This window comes from Carcharhinus amblyrhynchos, unplaced genomic scaffold (assembly GCF_965287045.1).
Source record: "Carcharhinus amblyrhynchos unplaced genomic scaffold, sCarAmb.v2.hapA scaffold_523, whole genome shotgun sequence".
Taxonomy (NCBI): Eukaryota; Metazoa; Chordata; class Chondrichthyes; order Carcharhiniformes; family Carcharhinidae; genus Carcharhinus; species Carcharhinus amblyrhynchos.
The window spans coordinates 22501-36556 of record NW_027650263.1 but is presented as its reverse complement, the minus strand read 5'-3'; the positions used below and the strand labels follow the sequence as shown (position 1 = coordinate 36556).

The 14056-nt window shown below is 47.7% G+C and overlaps 2 non-coding genes across 2 annotated transcripts; one reads left to right on the top strand and one right to left on the bottom strand.

Moving 5' to 3' along the window:
- The first annotated feature begins 7852 nt into the window (after window positions 1-7852).
- On the top strand, window positions 7853-8069 carry LOC145339538 (small nucleolar RNA U3). The gene has a single exon (XR_013886035.1). It is a non-coding gene; the product is annotated as a small nucleolar RNA U3 (small nucleolar RNA).
- A 1388-nt stretch (window positions 8070-9457) lies between these two features.
- On the bottom strand, window positions 9458-9674 carry LOC145339537 (small nucleolar RNA U3). Its single transcript, XR_013886034.1, has one exon. It is a non-coding gene; the product is annotated as a small nucleolar RNA U3 (small nucleolar RNA).
- Between the last annotated feature and the right edge of the window lie 4382 nt (window positions 9675-14056).

Below are 14056 nucleotides of genomic sequence, written 5' to 3'. Positions count from 1 at the left end.
TCTATCCTATCCATCCCATTCATCATCTTATACATCTCAATGAGATCTCCTCTCATTCTTCTAAACTCTAACGAGTACAAGCCCAGTTTATTCAGCCTCTCCTCATAGCTCAACCCCCTCAACTCCGGTATCAGCCTAGTAAACCTCCTCTGCACTCCCTCCAAGGCCAAAATATCTTTGCGCAGGTGCGGCGCCCAAAACTGCACACAGTACTCCAGCTGCGGCCTCACCAATGCCCTATACAGCTGCAGCAAGACCTCCCTACTTTTATATTCAATCCCCCTCGCTATGAAGGCCAGCATCCCATTCGCCTTCCTGACCACCTGCTGCACCTGCAAGCTGGGTTTTTGTGACTCATGCACAAGGACCCCGAGGTCCCTCTGCACCGTCGCCTGCTGCAGTTTTTCGCCCCGTAAGTAATAGTCCTTCCTACCATTTTTCCTACCAAAGTGGACCACCTCACACTTCCCAACATTAAATTCCATTTGCCATTTCCTGGCCCATTCGCCCAGCCTATCTACATCCTTCTGCAGACTCTCCACACCCTCCGCACAATTTGCCGTTCCCCCAATCTTGGTATCATCAGCAAATTTCGACACCCTGCACTCGGTTCCCTCCTCCAGATCATCTATATAAATGGTAAAAAGCTGAGGCCCCAGCACCGACCCCTGGGGCACTCCACTAGTCACCATCCGCCAATCCGAATAGCACCAGTTGACCCCCACTCTCTGCCTCCTATTTGACAACCAATCCTCTATCCACGCTAACACCCTACCCCCAACTCCATGTCCCTCGACCTTCTGCAATAACCTCTTGTGAGGCACTTTGTCAAACGCCTTCTGAAAATCTAGAAAGACCACATCCACCGGCTCTCCTCTATCCACCGCCCTAGACACATCCTCATAGAGCTCCAGTAAATTTGTCAGACATGACTTCCCTTTAATGAAACCGTGCTGCGTCTGCTCTATCAAGCAATTCCCTTCAAGATGCCTTGCAATTTACTCCTTAATGACAGATTCTAACATTTTACCTACCACAGACGTTAAACTAACCGGCCTATAATTCCCCGCCTTTTGCCTGGCACCCTTCTTAAACAACGGTGTAACATTAGCCGTTTTCCAATCATCCGGCACTTCCCCGGAATCCAGCGACGTTTGGAAAATAACCACCAAGGCATCCACTATCACCTCCGCCATTTCTTTCAGAACCCTCGGATGCATTCCATCCGGTCCTGGGGACTTGTCCACAATCAGCCCCTCCAGTCTGTCGAGCACCGCCTTTCTAGTAACAGTAATGTCATTAAGACCCTCCAGTCCTACCACCTTTCTATCGCTAACACCCGGCAAATTATTCACGTCCTCCTCCGTGAAGACAGAAACAAAAAAGTTATTCAATACCTTAGCCATATCCCCATCCCCTACCACTAGGTCCCCTTTCTCATCCACTAAAGGACCAACATTCACCCTAGCCAGCCTCTTCCTTTTTATATATTTATAAAAACTCTTGCTATCCTTTTTTATATTAAGCGCTAGCCCAGCTTCATTGTTTCTCCTACCCTTCCTTATCAACTTCTTTGTCAATCTTTGTTGACATTTAAACCTCTCCCAATCCTCTTCTCGCCCACTACTCTTAGCTACTCTAAATGCCTCCGCTTTTAGTTTAACACTTTCCTTCACCTCCTTTGTTATCCACGGCTTATTACCTCTCCTCCTACTATCCTTTTTGACCATCGGAATAAATTTCCGTTGAGCACCAAGAAAGATCTCCTTAAAGATCCTCCACTGCTCCTTAACAGACCCTCCCTCCAACGCGCTCTCCCAGTCCACATTCGCCAATTCTTCTCTCATCCTACCGTACTCCCCTCTATTCAAACAAAGGACGCGTGTCCGGGAACCCACTTTCTCCTCCTCCATCTGCACCAGAAACTCCACCATACAATGATCACTCTCCCCAAGAGGATCTTTCACCACAAGGTCCCTAATTCTACCCGCTTCATTACATCCCTCCAGACACACAGACAGACACAAACAGACACCCACACACTCATTCACACACTGACAAACTTATACACACACTCACAGGGATAGAGAAACACACCCTCTCGAACACACACATACAAACCCACATACTGATACACAGAGAGAGACTTACAGAGAGAAACACACAGAATCTCTCTTAAAGACACACAATACACAGCCATACACAGAAACACACATCACAAACCACAACAAAACCATGAACGGGTAATGAATTCTCAGCACTCTGTAACCAAATTAAAGTTGGACAAAAGTGAGAACATTTCCTCTGAAACCAACATCCCCAGAACGAAAGCAACAAAGGAACACTGAGCAGCTCTGCACAGGATCGGAGCCTCGGAAATGCAGTTTCCTCTTTCCTTGTTCCTTAAATCTCACTGAGCAGACGCAGAGTTATAGCACAGAGAGCTGGAATTCACAATTTCACTCTGTCCCTGCACACTCACCTCAGGTTTATTTACTTTCTGAATTATCCCAAAGATCTCAGGACAGATCCATGATGTCAGATATTCCCATTATTTATCAAACTGTTTCTTTGACCGTGACAGATATTACCTGGAGTTTGTCGGATTGTTGTTTTTCATCCATCTGCAGTTGCAGATGTCAGCGCTGAAAAGTGGAGAGATATTCTATACCATTAAAAACATCACATTGAGTCAGGGAAATTCTTCAAAGACTATGAATTAATCACTTTCAAATTAGTATCATTGCTTCAGAACAAACTATTCATTTCATCTATTATTGCAATGTAACTTTATTGTGTTGTCTGGTCTGTGCTAGTTTGAACTGAACACTGCTCAGTCTGTACATGATCTGTATTACTGAGTTTTGAAAGAGAAAGGGTTAATATTGCTGTTCTGTAATTGTAATGAATATTCCTCATTTTATCATCTATGTCCTAATACAAGATCGGTTCATTCCAAAGTCTGACGGCAGCTGGGAAGAAGCTGTTCCTGAATCGGGTGGGACAGGAGCTCAGACGTAGAGCAGGATCCCAGACCAAACTGTGAGACAACCAGAAAGAAGGCTTTCTATGGGGCACTTGTCAAAGTTAGTGAGAGTCGGAGCGGGGAATTTCCCCAGTCTGTGTGTGAGGGTCTGGGAGAAATCTGAAATTGGAGAGATGATAATGTTTGAATTGTAATATCGAACGGGGTAAAGTATCCGGGAGCTGAGTGGGTTCAATAAAGGCTGGAATACAGACTGGGGAAATGGGGGGGAGGGGAATGAATCTTATTGTAGGAGAGGGAGGGAGGGGGAGGACAGGGGTGAGGGGGAATTTGAGGAGGGTCCCAGACCCTCAGCAGCTGAACTGGGGAAGCCTTTGAGCAGAGACGGCGCTGCTGCTGCTGGTTCCCCTCCCGGCCACCAGGGGCCGCTAGAACCCTCCCGGCTGGTGCTGCAGCTGCTGCTCCTCCCAGTGTCATCTCCTGCCGCCTCCGGCCCAGCTGCTGCTCGTTGGCGGAACATCCGGGGCCTGTGGAGGGGCGGGGCCTCCGCCATGTTGCCGTGACGTCACTGGGGCCCCTCCCCCGCCGCCGCTGTTTGTTTTTTTAAATAAAAAGGAAGGAGTGAGTGTTGAGCAATGGGGAAAGTGAGAGAAATTCCGAGCCGGAAACCCCGCCAGGAACCCAATCAAAATTAAATCAAATCCATATTTGTATCCCGAGGCCGGGGCCGCGCCTGCGCGCTGTGTTCTCCCAGACAGCACCGCGCGGGAATCAGATTAAAAAAACCACAATTTTAAAATAAAAGAAGCGACATTCCCGAATCGAGCAGGAACAGAAATTCTGCCGGGAGCGGATTAGGAATAAAAACCATCAACATTTAAAAAAAAATTAACATGTACCTGCCGGTGCGCATGTGCAGTAGGGGAATTCTCCCAGAGGGCCGTGCGCGGGCCGTCTCCCCGGCAACGGCAAGATGGCGGCGGGCGGTGAGTGCCGGTGGCGCAGCCGCAAAGCGGGACTGGGAGCCGGGCCCCCGGGCGGGGCAGAAAGAGGCCATTCAGCCCATCAGAGAGTTTCCCCCCCCCCAGTCTAACACACTCCCCCCCCCCAGTCTAACACACTCCCCCCCCCCCCAGTCTAACACACTCCCCCCCCCCCAGTCTAACACACTCCCCCCCCCCCAGTCTAACACACTCCCCCCTCCCCAGTCTAACACACTCCCCCCCCCCCAGTCTAACACACTCCCCCCCCCCCCAGTCTAACACACTCCCCCCCCCCAGTCTAACACACTCCCCCCCCCCCAGTCTAACACACTCCCCCCCCCCCAGTCTAACACACTCCCCCCCCAGTCTAACACACTCCCCCCCCCCCAGTCTAACACACTCCCCCCCCCCAGTCTAACACACTCCCCCCCCCAGTCTAACACACTCCCCCCCCCCCCAGTCTAACACACCCCCCCCAGTCTAACACACCCCCCCCAGTCTAACACACTCCCCCCCCCAGTCTAACACACTCCCCGCCCCCAGTCTAACACACTCCCCCCCCCCAGTCTAACACACTCCCCCCCCCCAGTCTAACACACACCCCCCCCAGTCTAACACACTCCCCCCCCCAGTCTAACACACTCCCCCCCCCCCCAGTCTAACACACTCCCCCCCCCCCCCAGTCTAACACACTCCCCCCCCCCAGTCTAACACACTCCCCCCCCCCCAGTCTAACACACTCCCCCCCCAGTCTAACACACTCCCCCCCCCAGTCTAACACACTCCACCCCCCCCCAGTCTAACACACTCCACCCCCCCCAGTCTAACACACTCCCCTCCCCCCAGTCTAACACACTCCCCCCCCCAGTCTAACACTCTCCCCCCCCCCCAGTCTAACACTCTTCCCCCCCCCCAGTCTAACACTCTCCCCCCCCCCCAGTCTAACACTCTCCCCCCCCCCAGTCTAACACTCTCCCCCTCCCGCCCCCAGTCTAACACTCTCCCCCCCCCCCCAGTCTAACACTCTCCCCCTCCCGCCCCCAGTCTAACACTCTCCCCCCCCCCTCCCGCCCCCAGTCTAACACTCTCCCCCCCCCCTCCCGCCCCCAGTCTAACACTCTCCCCCCCCCCCGCCCCCAGTCTAACACACTCCCCCCCCCCAGTCTAACACACTCCCCCCCCTCCCCCCGGGCTGATCAATGTTGAATATAAAATGTGGTGAACATAAAATTCTGACTGAGAAACAGAACCGGGATCCTGTAAAACCATCCCACAGCAAACAGAAACCACTCAGGGTGGGGACGGGGCGGGGACACTGCATCCCCCTCCCCTCGGTCACCGCGTCCCCCTCCCCTCGGTCACTGCATCCCCCTCCCCTCAGATAACACTCCCCTCAGTCACCACGTCCCCCTCCCCTCGGTCAGTCCCTGGGGAATGGGATATAAAAGCAGGAGAATGTGAAGTGATGCAGTTTGGTGGGAGAATCACGGAGCTGATGATTATTTCAGTGGGGATGAGGCAGGAAAGTGGAATGGAGAGGATCAGAAATACCATCTTGTTGAATGGTGGGTCAGACTTGTTGGGCCGAATGGCCTATTTCTGCTCATCCCTTTTTAATAGGAGTGAAATAACAGTCAGTGAGTTCCCCTGAAATTGAATTCATTCCAAAAATAAAATCCCCATTAAAGGCCTGATGGAGTTTTAATCCCACCCCAGTGAACACAAATGAAATGTAATATTTCAGCCCCTTCCCCCGGATGGGGGATATTTGGACACGGTAACTCTGTATTCACTCACTCACCATCAAGCTGCATTGTGAAGCTGCCACTCACTGATCCAGATACAGAGTTACCCTCACTAACACGGGGAGGGGGTTTGAGGCCGTCTCGTACAAGGTATCAGAATTAGGAAGCTCATTCTTCTGCCAAGTGAGAGGCAGAGATTCCCCACACTGGACAAGGGCTGACATTGTATTCAATGCAATGCCCCAACAGCATGGGGGGCTTTCACCCACACTGAGGGGGAAACCGCACATTTCTAACACAAAAAATCCCCCATGTTTCTGAATCAGTGTCATTGTCCTGGGCAGGAATTGGATCACCTTTAGGAAGCTGGATTGGGATTTAAAGGAGTCAAAATAATGAAAATCAGCTACAGAATTACACAGACAAAAATGTTTTATTTTCCAGTGCAGCAGAGCTGACATTTCCATTTGAATCCCAGTCAGTTGAGGGTGAGCCTGTCAAACAGGTCCTCTCCCTGCCATTCTCAGGGGCTCCCAGTCTCTTCAGGTTGGTGATGTGATCTCCAAGCTTCGTGATCATTTTCACTTGTTCATCCAAGCAGCAAGTCTCCAGGAAGTCACACAGCTGGAAGAGGAGGAGGATAAGTCATTAACATCTCACAGCAACAAGTATTAGTTGGATTTCGTCAATAGATAGTGCAATCCCAAGGGATTGGAGAGTGTATTTATATCCCAGGATTACTGGGGCAGCATTGTCTTCTCTCCATTACCAATCCCCAGTTAGATTCAGAGACCCTGAGACATGTCTCCATTCCCATTTATCCAGTATCCCATATCAGTGAGTTCCGTGAGGGTCAGTGTTCCCAGAGGAGAGTTTGTGCAGATCCAGCAGACTCTGGTTCATATCCTTCTCCAGCTGCTTGTGAACAGCATCCTCACAGTCCTTGTGGTGGTTCTGATTGACTTGGGAAACCATTGTGTTCTCACTGGATGATAACTCAAACAAGCTGAGCTGTCTTGTCACAAGCTCTTGTATTTATACCACGGGGACATCCTGCATTCAAACTGGGAATGATTGACAACCCCTGACAGCCAATCAGGAATCTTCAATCAATCAAGGCACCAATCACGGTGGGGTGTGATATCCCAAGCCAATCACAGCAGTGGATTACAGGCAGATGGGGATGACTCAGAGCATCAGCACAGGAGGAGGCCAATCAGCCCCTCAAGCCTATCCCATCATTCCTTCACATCATGTCTGCTCTCATTTCAACCCTATCCCATCATGCCCTTGCTGAACAAATAGCTAATGTCCAACATTTAGGGGGAGCGAGGCCCAGGATTGCAGCAGCTGCTGTGTGAACATAAGAAATAGGAGCAGGAGTAGGCCATCTAGCCCCTCGAGCCTGCCCCACCATTCAATAAGATCATGGCTGATCTGAAGTGGATCAGTTCCACATTCCCGCCCTCTCCCCATAACCCTTAATCCCCTCGCTTATCAAAATCCCATCAACCCGCGTCTTAAAAATATTTAGCGAGGCAGCCTCCACCACTTCAACGGGCAGAGAATTCCAGAGATTCACCACCCTTTGAGTGAAGAAGTTCCTCCTCAACTCTGTTCTAAACCGCACCCCCCTTTATCTTGAGGCTGTGCCCCCTAATCCTACTGTCCTTTCTGAGCGGGAAGAGTCTCTCCACCTCTATCCTATCCATCCCATTCATTATCTTATACGTGAAGATGTGCATCACCCCATAACAGGCAGGCTCTCAGTCTGAGATCAAACTCATTTCAGTGTGATATATAACACCAAGTTTACAGTCTGATTCACACTGACAGGGAGTTAGTTGCTGTGTTTTATGAAGAGTTAGACAATGATACAGTCTGTGTGTTGTGAGTGACACATATGTTAATTTTTGATGGTGGATTGAATGTATTAGGCAAATCAGACTGAACAAATCTGATGGTTTCAATGTTCCATTTGGAAAAATAATCTGTTTTTCTGTATTTAATTTGGTGTATAATTGTAGAGGAATTAATTACAAAAATGTAAATAACAGAATTGATAAATGAGAGATGCAGCCTGTGACCGTGATGTGTATCTGTGGTATTGGCAGCTGAGTTTCTGTGTGTTTGTCAGTGAGCTTATACTCTTAGGGATCATTTCTATAGTGTTTTCCCAGAGAAATGTGTTTCTAAAGTGTGTGGTCTCCCAATCCATGAGGAGGATTTCTAGTGTTCTTTTCTGAGCAGGAAGCTGGTACTGAATGTTACTTTTAGTAAGTGCTCAGTGTCATTGATGAGTGTTCTTTCTCTCTCTTGTGAAGAGGTGGAGGAAGGGACCACAGTCTGAGTGGATTGTCTGTAAAATTTTGTGGAAGTTGTTTTGTTGGGGGGGTGTTCAAAATGTGAACTCTGGTCTTCATTTTCAGTCTATCTGTGCCAGTGGGGGCTGCTGTGTGTGACACGTACTGTTGGTGGCAGTGGGTTTACAGAATGGAAATCCTGGTTAACAGTGGGTGGATCAAACTCTGATCAGTGCTAACCACCGTGCCGCTATTGTGTTTGGGATCCATGGTTGAGTGGTTATGGTCGACAAGATTAAGGTGTACAAAAGTCTGAGGGAGGTAGATTGGGTGGACAGGAAGGAACTTTTCCCTTTAGTAAACAGGGGGCATAGATTTAGGGTAAGTAGCAGGAAATGTAGAGAGGATTAGAGGAAATACATTTTCACTATCCAGTCGCTTCACACCGTTGCCATGGTTAAGAAAGCCCCACCAATGCCTCTACTTTCTCAGGAGGCTAAGGAAATTTGCCATGTCCGCTGTGACTCTCACCAGCTTTTACAGGTGCACTGTAGAAAGCATCCTTTCTGGTTGTATCACAGCTTGGTCTGGGCTCCTGCTCTGTCCAAAACCGCAAGGAACTACAAAGAGTTGTGAATGTAGCTCAGTCCATTCTGCAAACCAGCCTCCCATCCATTAACTCTGTCTACACTTCCCGCTGCTTCAGAAAAGCAGCCGGGATAATCAAGGACAAGATACACCCTGGACATTCTCTCTTCCACCTTGTTCCGTTGGGAAAAAGATACAAAAGTCTGAAGTCACACACAATGGACCTACCTCATATTAAGTTGATCTTTACATGCTAGTTGTGACTGTAACACTACATTCTGTAACCTCTCCTTTCCTCTCTATGAACGGTATGCTTTGTCTCTATAACACACAGGAAACAATATTCTTCACGGTATAATACTATTTAAGGACCCCATGACCCTGGACATTCTCTCTTCCATCTTCTGTCAGGAAAAAGATACAAAAGTTTGAGGTCATGTACCGACCAACTCAAGAACAGTTTCTTCCCTGCTGCTGTCAGACTTTTGAATGGACCTACCTCGCACTAAGTTGGTCTTTCTCGACACCCTCGCTATGACTGTAACACTACATTCTGCACCCTCTGGTTTCCTTCTCTATGAACGGTATGCTTTGTCTGTATAAAGCACAAGAAACAATACTTTTCACTGTATACTAGTACATGTGACAATAATAAATCAAATCAAATCGGAACCTTCTACACTTAAGAATTAAGATCAGTATTTGAAAGACCTCAGCATACAAGGTGTGTGAAAACACAATTAAAAGGGACACGTGTTTCAGAAGGTGCACAGACACAACTCTTTCTGCACTGCAACATTCCATACACACAACTCCAAATCAAACTTCTCCTTTTGTTAATTTTATAGACAATCCACTCAGACTGTGTTCCCTTCCTCCACCTCTCTACAAGAGAGAGAAGGAACACTCATCAATGACACTGAGCAGTTACTGAAAGTAACACTCAGTACCAGCTTCCTGCTCAGAAGAGAACACTAGAAATCCCCCTCATGGATTGGGAGACCACACACTTTAGAAACACATTTCTCTAATAAAACACTATAGAAATGATCCCTAAGAGTATAATCTCACTGACAAACACTCAGAAACTCAGCTGCCAATACCACAGATACACATCACGCTCACGGGCTGCATCTCTCATTTATCGATTCTGTTATTTACATTTTTGCTAATTAATTCCTCTACAATTATACACCAAATTAAATATAGAAAAACAGATTATTTTTCCAAATGGAACATTGAAACCATCAGATTTGTAAACTCTCATTTCCATAATATATTCAATCCACCATCAAAAGTTTTTGTTTTTGCGAGTTATATTTATTCATAAATACCAAAGTGCGATAATCTTTAGGTTCTTTAGGTATATCATGTTACACTCCGAGATACTTCAACACACTCAAAGCAACATCACAGATATTTTCCAATGGTCTGTATAAATGGTGTAAAAGTAGTTAAAGATTGTCTATATGGAACAAATTGGACTTTGAGGTGTTTCAGTCACAGGGACAGGGGGTACAGCAGTCCAATTACTTGGAGTGTTTGATGGCAGTGTGGGTCAGACCCATCCTTCACAACCCAGGGGACAGATTAGTGTCTCAGTATGTACTCACACTGAGTGTTTCTGTACCCAGAATCTACACACAGCTTGGTGCAGACACACATGAAGGGGGCTCTTAGGATTGGGATGGTGTGGAATACGCTTTTCCTCTTCATCTCAAGGTGATACATTGTGTTCCTGCGAGCGTGGTTTATTTTTGGTCTCCAGATACAGTGGGAAATGTCTCAGCTGATTGTCATAGTGCAGGAGTGAGGAATGGGCCAGACCTGCGCCACATACAGTAACAGTTTTTTGGTTAAAAAGAAAAAGGAGGCTTATGTTCGGATGAGACGTGAGCACTCGGATAGTGCACTAGAGAGCTTTAGATTGGCTAGGAGGGAGTTGAAGAGCGAGCCAAGAAGGGCTAAAAGAGGACATGAGAAGACTTTGGCTGATAGGGTTAAGGAGAATCCTAAGGCGTTCTATAGGTATGTCAAGAACAGAAGGTTGGTTAGGGCAAGGTTAGGGCCAGTTATAGACGGCAGAGGGAAGTTATGTGTGGAACCGGAGGAGATTGGTGAAGCATTGAACCAATATTTCTCTTCGGTGTTCACGCAGGGGGACATGGATATAGCTGAGGAGGACACTGGGTTGCAGGGGAGTAGAATTGACAGTGTTACAGTTGATAAGGAGGATGTGCTAGATATTCTGGAGGGTCTGAAAATAGATAAGTCCCCTGGTCCGGATGGGATTTACCCCAGGATTCTCTGGGAGGCAAGAGAAGTGATTGCAGAGCCTCTGGCTCTGATCTTCAGGTCGTCGTTGGCCTCTGGTATAGTACCAGATGATTGGAGGTTAGCGAATGTTGTCCCATTGTTTAAGAAGGGGAACAGAGACTTCCCCAGGAATTATAGACCGGTGAGTCTCACTTCTGTTGTGGGCAAGGTTTTGGAAAAAATTATTAGGGATAGGATTTATAGTTATTTGGAGAGTTGATTGGAGATAGTCAGCATGGTTTTGTGGCGGGTAGGTCGTGCCTTACTAACCTTATTGAGTTTTTTGAGAAAGTGACCAAAGAGGTGGATGGGGGTAAGGCAGTGGACGTGGCGTATATGGATTTTAGTAAGGCGTTTGATAAGGTTCACCATGGTAGGCTTCTGCACAAAATGCAGATGTATGGGATTGGGGGTGATCTAGGGAACTGGATTAGGAATTGGCTAGCGGATAGGAGACAGAGGGTAGTGGTTGACGGTAAATATTCATCATGGAGTTCGGTTACAAGTGGTGTGCCTCAGGGATCTGTGTTGGGGCCACTGCTGTTTGTGATTTTTATTAATGATCTGGATGAGGGTATATTGGGTGGATCAGTAAATTTGCTGATGACACCAAAGTCGGAGGTGTGGTAGATAGTGAGGAAGGGTGTCATAGTTTGCAGGAAGACTTAGACAGGTTGCAGAGCTGGGCCGAGAGGTGGCGGATGGAGTTTAATGCAGAGAAATGTGAGGTAATTCACTTTGGTAGGAATAACAGATGTGTTGAGTATAGGGCTAAGGGGAAGACTTTGAATAGTGTGGAGGAGCAGAGGGATCTAGGTGTATGTGTACATAGATCCCTGAAAGTTGGGAATCAAGTAGATAAGGTTGTTAAGAAGGCATACAGTGTCTTGGCGTTTATTGGTAGGGGGATTGAATTTAGGAGTCATAGCGTTATGTTGCAACTGTACACAACTCTGGTGCGGCCGCACTTGGAGTATTGTGTGCAGTTCTGGTCCCCACATTACAGGAAGGATGTGGAGGCTTTGGAGAGGGTGCAGAGGAGGTTTACCAGGATGTTGCCTGGTATGGAGGGGAGATCCTATGAGGAGAGGCTGAGGGATTTGGGGTTGTTTTCGCTGGAAAGAAGGCGGCTAAGAGGGGATCTTATTGAAACATATAAGATGATTAGAGGTTTAGATAGGGTGGATAGTGATAGCCTTTTTCCTCTGATGGAAAAATCTAGCACGAGGGGGCATGGCTTTAAACTAAGGGGGGGTAGTTATAGGACAGATGTCAGGGGTAGGTTCTTTACCCAGAGGGTGGTGAGGGATTAGAATGCCCTGCCTGCTGCAGTTGTAAATGCGCCTAGTTTGGGGGCATTTAAGAGGTCTGTGGATAGGTTTATGGACAAAAAGGGATTGGTTTAGGTTAGTGGGTCATTGTTTTTTTTTAACTGGTCGGCGCAACATCATGGGCCGAAGGGCCTGTTCTGCGCTGGAATGTTCTATGTTCTAACACTAAGAATGTCTCACATTTGATCACCAGGTTTTTACTTGTAATTGAACATAGAACATTACAGCGCAGAACAGGCCCTTCGGCCCACGATGTTGCGCCGACCAGTTAAAAAAGCAATGACCCTCTAACCTAAACCAATCCCTTTCCATCCATAAACCTATCCACGGATCTCTTAAACCCCCCCAAACTAGGCACATTTACAACTGCAGCAGGCAGGGCATTGAATCCCTCACCACCCTCTGGGTAAAGAACCTACCCCTGACATCCGTCCTATAACTACCACCCTTTAATTTAAAGCCATGCCCCCTCGTGCTAGCTTTCTCCATCCGAGGAAAAAGGCTATCACTGTCCACCCTATCTAAACCTCTCATCATCTTATATGTTTCAATAAGGTCCCCTCTTAGCCGCCTTCTTTCTAACGAAAATAACCCCAAATCCCTCAGTCTCTCCTCATAGGACCTCCCCTCCATACCAGGCAACATCCTGGTAAACCTCCTCTGCACCCTCCCCAATGCCTCCACATCCTTCCTATAATGTGGGGACCAGAACTGCACACAATACTCCAAGTGCGGCCGCACCAGAGTCTTGTACAGTTGCAACATGACGCTGCGGCTCCCAAATTCAATCCCCCTACCAATAAACGCCAAGACACCGTATGCCTTCCTAACAACCTTATCGACTTGATTCCCAACTTTCAGGGATCTATGTACACATACACCTAGATCCCTCTGTTCGTCAACACTATTCAGAGTCCTACCGTTAGCCCTATACTCTACATATCTGTTATTCCTGCCAAAGTGAATTACTTCACACTTTTCCGCATTAAACTCCATCTGCCACCTCTCGGCCCAGCTCTGCAACTTGTCCAAGTCTCTCTGTAAACTATGACACCCTTCCTCACAATCTACCACTCCTCCGACTTTGGTGTCATCAGCAAATTTACTAATCCATCCTTCTATACCCTCATCCAGATCATTTATAAAAATTACAAACAGCAGTGGCCCCAAAACAGATCCCTGAGGCACACCGCTTGTAACCGAACTCCATGACGAATACTTTCCATCAACCACCATCCTCTGTCTCCTATCTGCTAGCCAATTCCTGATCCAATTAATTAAATCACCCTCAATCCCATACATCTGCTTTTTTGGTCTCTATTCCCCTTCTTAAACAATGGGACAACATTCGCTATCCTCCAGTCTTCTGGCACTATACCTGTGACCAACGACGACCTGAAGATCAGAGCCAGAGGCTCTGCAATCGCCTCTCTTGCCTCCCAGAGAATCCTAGGGTAAATCCCGTCCGGCCCAGGGGACTTATCTATTTTCAAACCCTCAAGAATATCTAGCACAACCTCCTTATCAACTGCAATACTATCCAGTTTACAACCCTGTAACCCAGTGTTCTCCACAGCTACATTTACATCTCCCTGCGTGAACACCGAAGAGAAATATTGGTTCAATGCCTCTCCAATCTCTTCCGGTTCCACACATAACTTCCCACTGCTGACTCTGACTGGCCCCAATCTTGCCCTAACCAATCTTCTATTCTTAACATATCTAAAGAAAGCTTTAGGATTCTCCTTAATCCTATCAGCCAAAGTCTTCTCATGTCCTCTTTTAGCTCCTCTGAACTCCCTCC